At 45.7% G+C, this 13,361-nt stretch overlaps 1 long non-coding RNA gene across 1 annotated transcript in view; it reads left to right on the forward strand.

Moving 5' to 3' along the window:
- Positions 1-13,361, forward strand: part of LOC117064157 — a 151,246-nt gene that overhangs the window by 50,894 nt on the left and 86,991 nt on the right. The window contains exon 2 of the long non-coding RNA XR_004429294.1: positions 5,017-5,110. This is a non-coding gene — a long non-coding RNA (uncharacterized LOC117064157). The remainder of the gene's footprint in view (positions 1-5,016; positions 5,111-13,361) is intronic.

Here is a 13,361-nt window from a genome sequence, read left to right on the forward strand (position 1 = left end):
AATCTGTGCTGGTCTCTCTTGGGCTCTCACTGTGCCTCAATTGTCTGGGTATTTCCCATCACAGAGCTCTTGGACAAGAAATAATCATACATTTCTGTGAGTTCTGTGTCTTATGACTATTACCCACAACCACAGTGGAATTCATACTGGGGGAGGGGAGAGGGCTGGAACTCAATTTTCTTTTTTTCAGTGTCTGTAAAAATATTCAGTGCCGTGCCAGCAATCGTGAGAGCAGGTTCCAAAGTCTGCATTTGCAGACAGGTGCTGGCTGCAGAGCAGCTTCACAATCCTCTGGGGGCTTTCTTAAAAAGAGTTTCCTGAGCACCTCTGGGAATGGCGAGTTAACAGATGTGGGGTGGCTCTGGGTTTCTGCGTGTTCCTGAAGGGGCCAGGTTATTCTAATTTGCAGCAAAGTGTGGGCACCACGGCTCTGAGGGGTGCGTGGGTGACTTCATTGACTGGAAATGGCCCGTCTCTTTCTGCCCCTCCACTTCTGCTTTCCTCAGTGGGCTTCTGCCTAAAACCTCTCAGAAGAGTACAGCAGCCCACAGCACACAGAGCACAGATGCAAAAGGCCATTATTCCCACACTTCATTTCTGTTTCTTTGAACTAAATCTTTGAGGTCCATCAAAATGCAAAATTGCTTGGGAAGATGCAGTGAATTGAGAAAAGAATTTGCGCCATTCCACCCACTGAGAGGTGAGGCCTATGTTCCTATGCCTTGAATCTCTGTGCTGCGTTGATATACAGAATACAGCAAGAGTGATGCTGTGCCTGGTTCTGAGACCGGGCCTTCAGAAACTTTTCAGCTTCTGTTTCCTGTCTCATGAATCTGAATGTGGATCTCAGCTGCCATGCTCTGAGGAAGCCCAAGAAGCTCTGTGGAGCGGCCCAAATGGGGAGGAGCCCAGGCATGCAGCCCAAATCCCCAGCTGAGCTTCCTAGTCAACAGCAAGCACAGTCTTACTGGCCATTAGAGGGAGCTGCCTGGGACATGGCTCTACCAGTTCCTGTGAGTCATCCCAGCTGGTACCACATAGATTAGAAATAAGCTATTCTTGCCAGGCAGCCCAGATCACAGATTTATGAGCAAAATAAGTGGTGGTTTGTTATGCAGAAAGGATAACTGGAATGGGGAAAGCAGTTATTCAGCATATACTCTTTTTTTTTTTTTTTTTTTTTTAGACAGCGTTTCACTATGTCACCAGGCTGGAGAGCAGTGGTGCAATCTCGGCTCACTGCAGTCTCTACCTCCTGGGTTCAAGCAACTCTCCTGCCTCAGCCTCCTGAGTAGCTGGGATTACAGGCATGTGCCACCACACCCAGCTAATTTTTGTATTTTTAGTAGAGACGGGATTTCACCATGTTGGCCAGGATGGTCTTGATCTCCTGACCTAGTGATCTGCCCACCTCAGCCTCTCAAAGTGCTGGGACCACATGCATGAGCCACTGTGCCCAGACCATCATGTTTTCTTTTATCCCTGTTTTACTGCTAAGCAGCCATGTAATTGTGGGCATGTTACTGATCTTTACAAACCTCAACTTTCTCTATTGTAAATTTGGGTAAACTGGATTAAACAATGGAGATACATAAGCTTCAATGCTTTTGTGAAACTTTTGAATTTTTACTTTTATTTGAATGAGGGGTTGGTGAGCAAGTTTGCATAGGAGGTAGAGAGAGGGATGGACTTTTGTTCTTTTGGATGACGCCCACCCCACTCCACCACCTTTGGGATACATGTGACTCTCCTGACTCTTACCCTTCACATGACTTCAATGTAGAATTTTCCATAGTATATTAAAATTGTCTCTTTATATTCTTCTAGAGCAAGGGTCATGATTTATCTCTCTTTATCTCCCTAACACCTAGTACCCAGCTTAGCAGGTAGTGGGCACTTGATAATTGTTTGTTGCATGATAAATGGATATAATATGGATGGGTAGTGATATGGTTTGGATTTGTGTCCCCACCCAAATCTCATGTCAAATTTGAGATGGGACCTGGTGGGAGGTGATTGGATCACGGGGGCAAATTTCCCCCTCGCTGTTCTCATGATAGTGAGTGAGTTCTCATGAGATCTGATGGTTTAAAATTGTGTGGCACTTTCCCCTGGGCTCTCTTTCTCTCTCTTCTGCTTCGCCATAGCAGTGTGAGAGTTCTTTATAGCAGTGTGAGAATGAACTAACACTGGTTGATTTGGAAAACAGATGTGTGAAGTGAAAACCATTAATAAGAGAGGAAGCAGAAATTCTAGCTCAGTGATTCTCAAGAACAGGATAGTGAGATAGTGGCCAAAAACTCAGATTGGAACTTTATCATTGCTTGAGTGGGTTTTTATTCACAAAATTTGTTTTGATATTTGATATACTTTGAAGGAGGAAACGAAATTTTGAGTCACATGCAGGAAGCATGTGTTAAAAAGAATTTGAGACACTATGTTGTAGCTACTTCATAATCTGCCTGGGTCTGGACCTATAATCACAGCCCCCTGCCTCTCATGCAGAGACCACAGTGTTACCCAGGTAAGAATTTCAGAACGTCTGGAAGGAAACCTGGGGCAGGCAATCTTAGGCTGCTTTAAACACTCCAAGGCAGATGTGGGGCTTGGCCTGAAATAGGTTTACTTTTTTGGTGCCATTGAAGACTTTCTGGGGTGCTCACTTGGTCTGGGACTGCAGGGAACCCTGTAACTAGATGTTTGGGATCCTTGTGCTACTGTTGCCCTAGAAATGAAGTTGGGTCTAACTATTCTGGAAGGGCAGCCAGAAAGGCTCTCATCTGTTCTGCCGAGGGGTTGGACCTACTTAACAGTCCGGGGATTTCCTGTCTTGAGAGTAAAAAGGTGTAGCCATGCCAAGTATAATTAAACACTTACCCTCAGATGCTTTTCAGAATTTATTCACAACACCAACATGTGGTTTGTGTCCTGCTGGGAATTTAAGGTTATTGCATTTAAAAGGAGGGGGATTTTTTTTCTTCCCTGAAACCTCTTGCTTGTTTCTGAGCTGTATGGTTTTCAAGAGGAAGATCTGACTTTCAAAATAACTTCTGAGATACAGTATTTTCTCTCCTCCTGTTTCTTTTCTTACAAATTGAGAAACTCAAGATTTAAGGCTACAGGTAGTTTGGTGTTCTTCCCAATTCTTCCAGAAATCTGTCCACCCTTCTCTTCCATGGACTTGTATTTCAGACTTATTAAGGAGTTGTAAACACCCTTTTCCTTCTAATACCTAAGATGAATAAAAACACATTGTTTATCCTTTACTCTAGACTTAAAGCATTCCGGACTCTTGGACTTAAAGTATTTTTTGTTCTTATGCCTCTTATTTATTTTAGTTGACAAAGATTACATATGTTTAATGTCTATAACATGTTGCTTTGAAATAGGTATACATTGTGGAATGGCTAAATTGAGCTAATTGACATAATATTGCCTGACATCCTTTTGTTGTGGTGAGAACACTTAAAGTCTACTCTCTTAGCAATGTTTAATAATAAACATTATTTTATTAATATAATGCATCATTATTAACTATAGTCACCATGTTGTACATAAAGTATTTCTCTTATATCTGTGTTTAATATTACCTTCTTCAAATTATGTTCTCTGATCTTTACTGGAAATAAATGCAATTTATTTATGTTAACTATAAGTTATAGACCCAGGTCTATAATTAAGAAAAAAAAAATGGGTCTCAAGAGAGCAAGAGAGGCTAGAGAAGAAATAGGTAACAAATAAAGATGTGTGAATTTTAAACAAATGACACCAGAGTTGAAATGCAGAAATTTAGGGTTGAGTGAGACAAAAGAGGAATTTGTGTAAGTCAAGACAGGCTGGGTTATGCTGTGATAACAAACAGCCCCCTGATTTCAGTGCCTGAAAGCCGTGAGGGTTTCTTTCTAATGTATGGAAATTCCACTGTGGCCTGGGTGACTCTAGGGCAGCCACCGCCTATGTCAGGAATCGTCTCGGGGCCATCTGCCCCGTGGCCTGCTTTTGTAAATGCAGTTTTATTGGAACTGATGCTCCTTTGTTCATGCATTGTCAATGGCTGCCTTCACGTTGCAATGGCAGAGTTGGTTGGTTGTGACAGAGACCAGATGACCCTAAAGCCCAAAACCTTCAGTGTCTGGCACTTTAAAGAAAGAGTGTGTGGTTCCTGCTCTGTGCCACCTGCATGCCACCCTCCCACCAGTGCATCGTTCATGCTGCAGGGGCCGGGGTGTGCTGTGCCGCAGAAGATGCATTGCTCTGCTTGCCTTCTAGCAGACGTGCATGACCAAGGCCCAGTTTCAACTGTGGGGGGAGGCAACATCTTCACCTGTGCTGGTGGGAGAAGGAGACCTGGATATCAGTGATCTAAGGAATGGGAAGAGGAGGGACTTGAGAAGTCAGGATTGGCTGCAAACCTCAGTGGAGGCCTTTTCGGGAGGTTTTGGGGTGTGGAGTTGAGATTTTCAAGGATGAAGACTCCAGGGGCCTTTGAGGGAATCTCATGAATTGTTACCCCTTGTTCCTACCCAATTTTTGATCCAGTGGAAGAGTGAGACGTGACAGTCAGCTGATGGAGGATGAAAGGCCACCTATGTTACCCACAAAGCAGGTACTGAAGAGTCCTCATACTGACTCATAGAACAGGTCCGCACCCATCCTGACTCAGGCCACACTGCATGGCAGGAGAGAGAGGTAGAGGAGTAGAGAGAAGAAGGAGTAGAGAGAGGTAGAGAGAGAGCCAGAGATAAGGATATAGAGAGACAGAAAGACATAAAGAGAAAGAGAGAGAGACATAGACAGATAAAGATAGAAAAGATATAGAGACATAGAGATAGAGAGAGTTAGAGAAGGAGAGAGAGAAATGTAGAGAGAGATTGAGAGGGCGGAGGGAGATGGGACTTCCTGGGCGAACAAGCAATAAGAACGGGGCACCTGTCCCGGCGGGTTGGGAAGACCTGGCTGGGACAGGCGGGCTGAAGGTGCTGACGCTTCACCTGCACGTCTGGTTTGCTTTCCCAGGCTCCTCACCCTGTAGGCTCTGCCAAGGCCTGAGTATGATGCTGTGGCTGATTCACTGCCCAGAAGATGGAGGGCCTGGGTCAGGACCAGCCTGGTAGGTTGAGAGGAAGCCTTCCTTGCTTCTGGGAGTCCTGGCTGGGAGGTGGCGCACAGCCTTGGGGGAAACCGGGGGTCTCTGTGCCAAGTTTTGCCATCTCCTCGTGTCTGGGCAAGCTGGCTGTGAAGAATATGCTTTGGGGCTCTTTCATCCATTTTGACAACGATCTTTAGGAAGATTGCTAAAATGCATCCTGATTAAAGCAGGATGTGTTTGCAGCCACACAATTTTAAGCATCTTTAAAAATCAGCCAAAAGTCTATAGAAAACCTTTGCATTGATTGTCCCATTTGATATTTTTCAACTCAGAACATTAGAAAAAAGGGCAGGGCATCTTTCTTACAAAGCACAATGAGTGAGATTCCAGTTTCCCCCTTTGATAATAGCACTTGTCTGTGTATATTCTTCTTGACTGTGTGCAAAACCACTTAGAGGGCCTTCGAGGATGCACAAATGGACATCGTCTTGGTGAAGTTCCCAAGGCTTGCACAGTCCCATATACACTCCCACACAGGGTGCATTGCTTGAAATGCCTGCTCACATGTAGCATTTAGAGAATATCTGAAGTAGTTTACATCCTTTTTGGCCTCGACAAAATCCATAATGCATTTTCCCAAGCACTTTGCCCCTTCTTTTTTCAAGTGATCTATTTTCTCAGGGAAATGCGATCCGTATGTTTCTGACTCCTTTACACTTCACTCATCAGACTGCTGCTTGCTAAGGGCCGCTGGCATTCCAGGGACCTGAGGACACTGCCATGAACTTTGGGAGGTGTGGGGCACTCGGGGGCTGGTCTTAACACAGAGCTTAATCATCCACAGTCAAACCAAGACTCCTCTTCTCAGTGTGTAAACTCAGAAACGTATTGTCTTGGACCAAACGAAATGTATCTATTTTTCCCTAAGATTTGTGGCAAATCTCTAAATCTTCATAAGGAGTTAATGACAAAAACAGAGGCTAATTTCACCCCCTTCTACCTCTCCACTTCCATTTCCCTTAGAATAATTCAAGTGCTCAGGGTTGCAAATAAATTTGGGGAGACAGATGACTTTAAGGAATTCTGACTTCAGTCAGATTACAAAGGTCCAACCTGGTCTTGGGTTCAGCTGAAGTTGGGCTTCTGCCATTGGCACTGCTTTCCCTCTGCTTGGGGAAGATGAATATGCCTTAAAAATGAAGAATAAACAAAACTTGATTACCTGGGAGCCAGCCCCTCACTGGGAACCCAGCCAGCCCCTGCACAGAGTTCCGATCTGGTTTGATAAGTAAAAGGCAAACCCTAATAAAATACTCTGACATCAGAGATTTCTTTAAAACAAAACCTGCTTCCTTGCAGGGGTTGATGCTCATCCTTGGGTCCACATGGTCCCCAGGTGTGCTCTGAATGCCAGTCTGTGACAAGGCTGCAATTGCAGAATGATTGTCCCCGGCTACAGCAACATCCTTCACCATTACAGAAAAACTCGATTTTCTTCAGTTCTATGGAGGGCGAACAAAAGCATGCATATATTTTAGACACAGCTTTCACATGGAAGATGGAAACAACCTGTATTTTCTGGTTAAAACAAACTTAATCCCCCAAATTCAAGTCACTATAACATACCACAGCCTCCAATATTTTTAAAATAGGTAATAAAAATCACGATTTATTGATGGCTTATTATGAGCCAGGAACTTTACACACATTACCGCCTTTAAACCTTCCAGTTCCTTCAGGGGTTGGTGTTATCTGCATGGCACAGCTCGCAGCTCGGGATGGTGTAGTCAGTGAGCGGTGACCCAGGCTCAATGCTTAGGCCATCCAGGGCTCACATCTACGTTCCTTCTCTCACACCCTGTGTCTCCCAAGATGCTTTTAGAGAGGCATGCATTGCTTCATCTAAATTCTGCTTCTGTTGGCAAACCAAGTCCAGGTTCTCTTTTCAGGTAGCCATGTCTCAATCTTCCTCTCCAGGTTAACGCAGGGTTACCCTGGACACCAGGCTCCGCATAGAGGTTGGACTCTTGGGTGGATTCAAGGAGAAATGGTGGAGAAACTGTCACCACACTTTGAGAAGTTTGGAATTGCCCTTAGACTTTCCTCAAAGGTGATTTTGAAGAGGCAAGGAGTGGGGCCAGAATGCAGGGCTCCCCCATTCTCGGAGCTAGGCGTGGAAGGATGGCACATACACCCACCTGCTAAAGGAAGCCTCCAGCCCAATGCTAGGTCATCCTTCTGTCTGTAGATGGGAAGTAACCACTGCAGTTTCCCTGGGTGGCCCTAAGGGTTAAATGACAGAGCACGTGCCTACCACAGTGTCCACTTGCGGCCACTTGTTCTGGTAAATCTGGGTCTGTAAACAGGAGACATTTGACGAAGGAAATGTGCTTATCAGCATGGAGTGGCCATTGTGGGTTTTCAATTTGGCAGCATTGACTGAGGCCGGTCTGTGGACCGGCTTCTGGACGTGATCCTTTTCCTTTCTTCCTGTGCTTGATCGACCTCCATAGTAGAATTATCCTGAATGCAAACACACCCCACTGCATACAGTCTGAAACTACCCTGCTAAATCAAGCTGAGTCGTCTTGGGGCTGGTCCTCAGCCTTCATGCTGGTGGTCAGTCTGGAAGCCCTGGAAGGAAGCCTCTCCCTCCAGCTTCTAGGCCTGTTCCAGAAATAGATGCTCAGATACACACGCTTCAGAAATGCGGACCAAATGCAATTTTTCTGAAGACTCTTCAGCTTCCTTAAATGTGCCTGGGTTTTTGCAGGAAGGTAAAGAGATGGTTTTACTCTTGGCCAAACTGAGGGAAATCGTCACAATGAGACGCTGACTTATCAGTGCAATTATTTATCAACAGTAAAATAACTCAAAGAAAAGTTCATGGCCAGTGTTAGGTGTGGGGTGCATACTAGGTAAGTGCGGACTGTGTGCTCATGCTTTGAAGAGGCCAGAGGCCTTCAGGTTTGCCATCTGGGATTAGCATGATGGGCCCTCCCTCGCATGAGGGGAGCACTTCAGAGGCTGCAAAGCGTGCTCTCTTCCGGGCCTCATTACAGACTCACAAGGACTGGATGAGGCCATATTATTACTCTTCTCTTCTAGAGGAGAAGGAAGAGGCTTGAAGGATGTTGTGAGTTGCCCAAACCAGTAACAGCAGTGGCAGAGCCATGGTGAGACAGCCACGATGGTCATTGCCAGCAGCCACAAGAAGGGCAGTCTTTATCAAGCCCTTTCCTCTAACCAGCACCCTGGTGGGTCGGCCCTGTGAGGAGCAGCGGCATTCCCTGCAGACCAGGAGGAGGAGTGCAGGGTGGTGGGAATCTGCTCAGTGAGAGGCGGAGGTGGGGCTGGGACCTGGGCTCCTTGCTCTCCACACCCCCACTCTGGGCACCTGCCCCCAGTGCCTTAGCCTCCCCGCCATGGCCCTGTGAGTCTCTCTTCCTGCTGAGCCAAGGGCCCCACACAGGCTGATTCCCATGGATTGGTGGCACATTCTGATGGCTACTTCCAGCTGGAGGACACCTACAAGGACAGAAAGTTGAAGCGACAACAGGGGTTTTGACATTTCATTCTAACTGGGAGAGGCTGGACCAACAGGTAGGGGTGTGTGTGTGTGTGTGTGTGTGTGTGTGTGTGTGTGTCTATGAAAGACAGTGAGAAAGAGAGAGAGACTAAGTCTGCCATCCCCTAAGATCTCTCACCATGTGTGCTCTAGCAAGCGTGACTGTCTCAAGCCTAGTTGTTGCTTCCATTGCCCAGCAGTCTTCCAGATGACAAGAGCAGGCATGGTTTGAAGACATGAAAAGCAACGTGATCACCTCACAAGAGTGAAGAAATTAAATGGGAATTAAAATTCCCAGAACCTAGGACCCTGTTTTGTCAGTAAGAAAGTCCCACCTTAGCCCTGACTTCAAAATAGGAATTGATTGGTGTTCAGTTACTGGGCCCTTGTGCAATGCTTTGATCTTCTTACAGGAGAAGACTAACTTTCCATGATAAAAGATGACTCTGATGACAAGAAAATCTATCAGCTCGCATCGTGCTGAGCTCTGCATCCTCCGTCTCGCATTCCTGAGCACGGGCTTCCCGATGGGGTCCTTCAGAACTGAAAACCTGGGGACACGTGTCTGGAAGACAAGGCCCGGGCAGCAGGAGGCAGGCAGCAATCCTCAGCATCATTTTAATTTTCATTTTTAGCAAGCGTAAGCGAAATGCATGGTCTTGTTATCTCCAGCCATAGGTACTGATGTACACCACACACAATCATGTTTTTCCACGTATTTGGGCGAGTTTGCGACTGAGATGAAGAAAAGCAGGAAGGGCGGTGGGGAGGAGGTGGAGAGGAGATAAAAACACAACTTCTAAGGCTCCGTTAAATTGTACCATCTTGAGCATAGAAAAGCCTGAATTATGTAAAAGCTGGCCAGGTGCCCACATCTGGCAACAGTCAGATTGTTTGGTAAGCAGGAGGTTCCCCCAGCAGCACGCAGAGCCGGGTCCACTCTGGAAAGAATGTGGAATCTGTGAGAGGTTCTTGGGACCTGGCCACCAGACAGCCCTGCCAGGTGGGAGGGCAGCGTATCTGGTCACTCGACCTTGTGTGCAGTTGAGACGAGTCACAAGCTCCGTGCCAGGTCTTCCTTAGAATGGTTTCAACCTTAGGCTTGTTTCTGCGTGAACTAAAAACCACGCCTCTACTGTGGTGTCAGACTTGGAAATCACATTTTTTTCAGGTCTTCCAAAGGTTCTCAGGGGAAATGAGACCCTTTCTTGCATCCGCAAATTTAGTCCCCTGACCCCTATAGACTGCTACCTGCCAGTCCCGAAAGCCATGCCAGAGCAGCATCCCATGTAACTATTTTGTTTGCTGCTATTAGGCCCTGACACTTCTGGGGCCCATGGAGACCCTGAATCAGGGGCCTGAGAGTCCAGCCACTCTTTGCCCCACGTGGGTTTTCTATGCTGGCTGTGTATCTTCCAAACAAGTACTAACCTGGCCTGGTTTCTGCAGTCTAGACCTACCAAGCCAGTTGAGGTAAGTGCAGAAATTAAAGTGTGCCTTCTTTCCTTAGAGCAACAAAAGAAGAAAACACATTAAGCAAACACCTCAGGAACTGTTTAACGCAAGCCCACGGCCTGGTGGTGCATTCTGGGGCAGGGTAGTGGTAGCCATAGGCAGGAACACACCATGCAGGCTGTGCCTGTGCATGGAGAAACCATGACTCTGTCAAAAAAAAAAAGGTCTTGGAGCCTCTTTGCAAATCCAGCCCTGAAGTATCTGGTATGATTTAGATTTGTTCATAAAAACACACAGTTGGTTTCTGTTAAGTCAACAGCATTTGAATTTCTGCTCAGCTATTCAGTGCTAGCAAGATCCTTTATGATTTCTCTGTGTGCATGCTGCATTTTTCAATGCCTGGTCAGCTCTTTGGCTTTCTTCTTTCTGTAGAGAGGAGCACAGGAGAAAAGAGAGAGAGGAGGGAGCTGAGAGAATGCATATTTGAATCTTATGTTCACTGCTAATCACATACTTGCATGCTCAATGATTTAGCTACAATTTTAAAAGACATCCTCTGCATTTCCTCTTTCCTATGGCTACAACTTCCCATAAAAAGTAGGTTGGAAATTTGACTTAAGCTTTAACCCAGTGGACTTAACCCCACAGGGACAATTTTCAATGTCTCAGTAGGAGTTCTGGCCCCACTGGTGAGCCTCACAGTCAGCCCATCTCAGAGAAAGCCTCCTCAGGGACATCAGCCTGACACATGTCACCTAGTTAGGCAACAGGATGCAGAAATGCAAGAGGCATTTGACACACAGTGGCCCATGTCTCCATTCTCCTGTGTCTCTGGATTATGGACATCTCTTAAAAACCCAATTCAGTTTAACCTTACGTCTAGGAGTCTCAGAATCTTGCTCTAGAAAAGCTAGAAAAAAACAATTTGGAAAGTCCATGAAGAGGACAGCCAAGCAGGCAGCATTTGACGCAGGCCAATCTTCCTCGCAAATGGCATTGGTTGGGATTGGGGGTTCCTGGGAGGGCTGAAATTAGAATATAAACAATACAAGTAACTCTGCTGGATGCTTGAACTGACCGCTGGTCTAGGTATAGCACATGGTTGGTCTCATTTGCCTCCAATCTTCGGAGACGCTTTCTTAGACATCACTCTCAACCAGACACAAGAGAAGTAACACCCTGTGTTAAGCCAGGACTGATCTGGGTGGTCCTCTGTATTTGCAAACTGTCGACCAGCAGAGGGGTTGGTGCAGATTCATAAGCAGAAAAAAAAAAAAAAAAAAAAACAGTCATTAGAGCAAGGGCCTTAGAATGAGATGGAACTGGATTGGAATCTTGGCTCTGCCATTTATTACCTATGAAACCATGGGAAATCATTTAAACCTTATTTTCCTCATTTATAAAATGGATAAAATATATCATGGGGTAGTATGAGGATGCATTGATAAAAAAAAACACATAAAATGCACAGTACGATGCTTGGCCAATAACAGGGGTAATGTCTTTACCATTATTACTCCTAGGAAACATTATTAGGTGGTTTGAGCCATGAATAAATCGATTTTTCCAATATGGTCCTTAAAAAATAAAAAGAATCCAATTAGTCCTCTAAAATCTGTCCTTCTCTAACCCTCAATCACAGACTTGGATTCGGACACTCGGCATCTTAAAAATGTGCTTGGTCTGCCCTGGGGGAGCCGGCTCCCTGGCAGAGCGCACCTGGCGAGTAGGTGCTGAAAGTCACAATTTAACATTTCAACTGCATCTTTCAGATGAAGCACAAAGAACATCCATCAAGGGCACCTCAAACCAACACAGGACCAGTAAGCTCAGGAATCACACTATGAAGGTGGAGTTGGACCTCACAAAGTTAAAACTGGGTCTTTGGCAGGAGTCCCTTGCATAGCATGGGAAGAATTTCCTTTAAGGCAATCCACGATGGAGCTGTGGAAAAGAGGAGAAAGAAAACACAAGACCAAAAGCTGAGCTGCGTGCTTATTTGGAATTTTCATTAAATTAGAAGAATTCTGTTCGGTAAAATCTCTTCATGACTTTATGGTGTGACCTGCCATTGTGTAGAGTTTTTGAGCTTATGATGAAAGATGTGCACAGCCAAGAGGCAGCGTCGAGTCATTCCAATCTCTGGAGTGATAGTGATGGTAGAAATAATTAAATATTCCTTCTAAACTCATTGATTTTTGAGATGTTGCTAAACATTGTGGTGCGGTGGGTTACATGAAAACCTTCAGGTTATCTTAGAAAAGTTTCTCCCAGATCCTCCAGGTTGGCTATGAAGGATGGGGCAGTGGTAGCTCTGAGGTTGATGCCTCCAAGATTCTCCTCTCGTTAGATAGGTCTCTCCTCATTGCTGTGGCCACATAATGGCCTCAGGGAATGTTACCCGCCCTGACCTCTTTCTGGGGAATATGAACACAGACACTCTTCTTAATTCCCAGTGGTATGGTAGAGAACAGGGTGTAACATTTAAGGAGACTGGATTAAAAGTTGAGGTTTCATAGAAGAAAATCAAAGGATAGAGACTAGCACATCCCTGTCTCTGGAATTCCCTCCCTTCCTGAAGCCCGGCTAACCAACACAGGGGTGAGCAGCTTAACTTACAGCCCCTGAAGAGACCCCACATCAAAACAGAGGAACCCAAAATGTATGAAGTCATCCAACACACAGGGGTTCAACATGTATCTATGCCCGAAAGATACGTGCAGAGGGGTGGAGAATGTGGATTTCCTCCAGAGCTTCACAGCTTATTTATCAGACCATATAAGGAGCATTTCTTCTCTGGAGGAATTTAAATAAGTGGACTGAAGCCCAGCATGGTGTCTCACACCTGTAACCCCAGCGCTTTGGGAGGCTGAGGTGGGAGGGTCAATTGAACTCACCTGAACTCAGGAGTTCAAGACCAGGCAACATAGTGAGACTGCATCTCAACAAAAAATAAATAAAAAATTAGTGGGGCATGGTGGTGCACAACTGTAGTCCCAGCCTCTCAGGAGGCTGAGGCAGGAGAATTGCTTGAGCCCAGGAGGTCGAGGCTGTAGTGAGCCAAGATCATGCTACTGTACAGCCTGGGTGACAGAGTGAGACCCTGTCTCAAAAAAAGATGGGGATTGAAAATTTTGCCATCAGCTGTAACGTAAAAGTTATTCGGTAGAATCTGGATTAGGATGCTGATGACAAAGCAGTCCTGAGAGCCGGAGGTAGCTCAGTTGGCCAGAAAACCAAATCAGGCCT

This window comes from Trachypithecus francoisi, unplaced genomic scaffold (assembly GCF_009764315.1).
Source record: "Trachypithecus francoisi isolate TF-2019V2 unplaced genomic scaffold, Tfra_2.0 Lachesis_group19, whole genome shotgun sequence".
In the NCBI taxonomy this organism is placed as follows: domain Eukaryota; kingdom Metazoa; phylum Chordata; class Mammalia; order Primates; family Cercopithecidae; genus Trachypithecus; species Trachypithecus francoisi.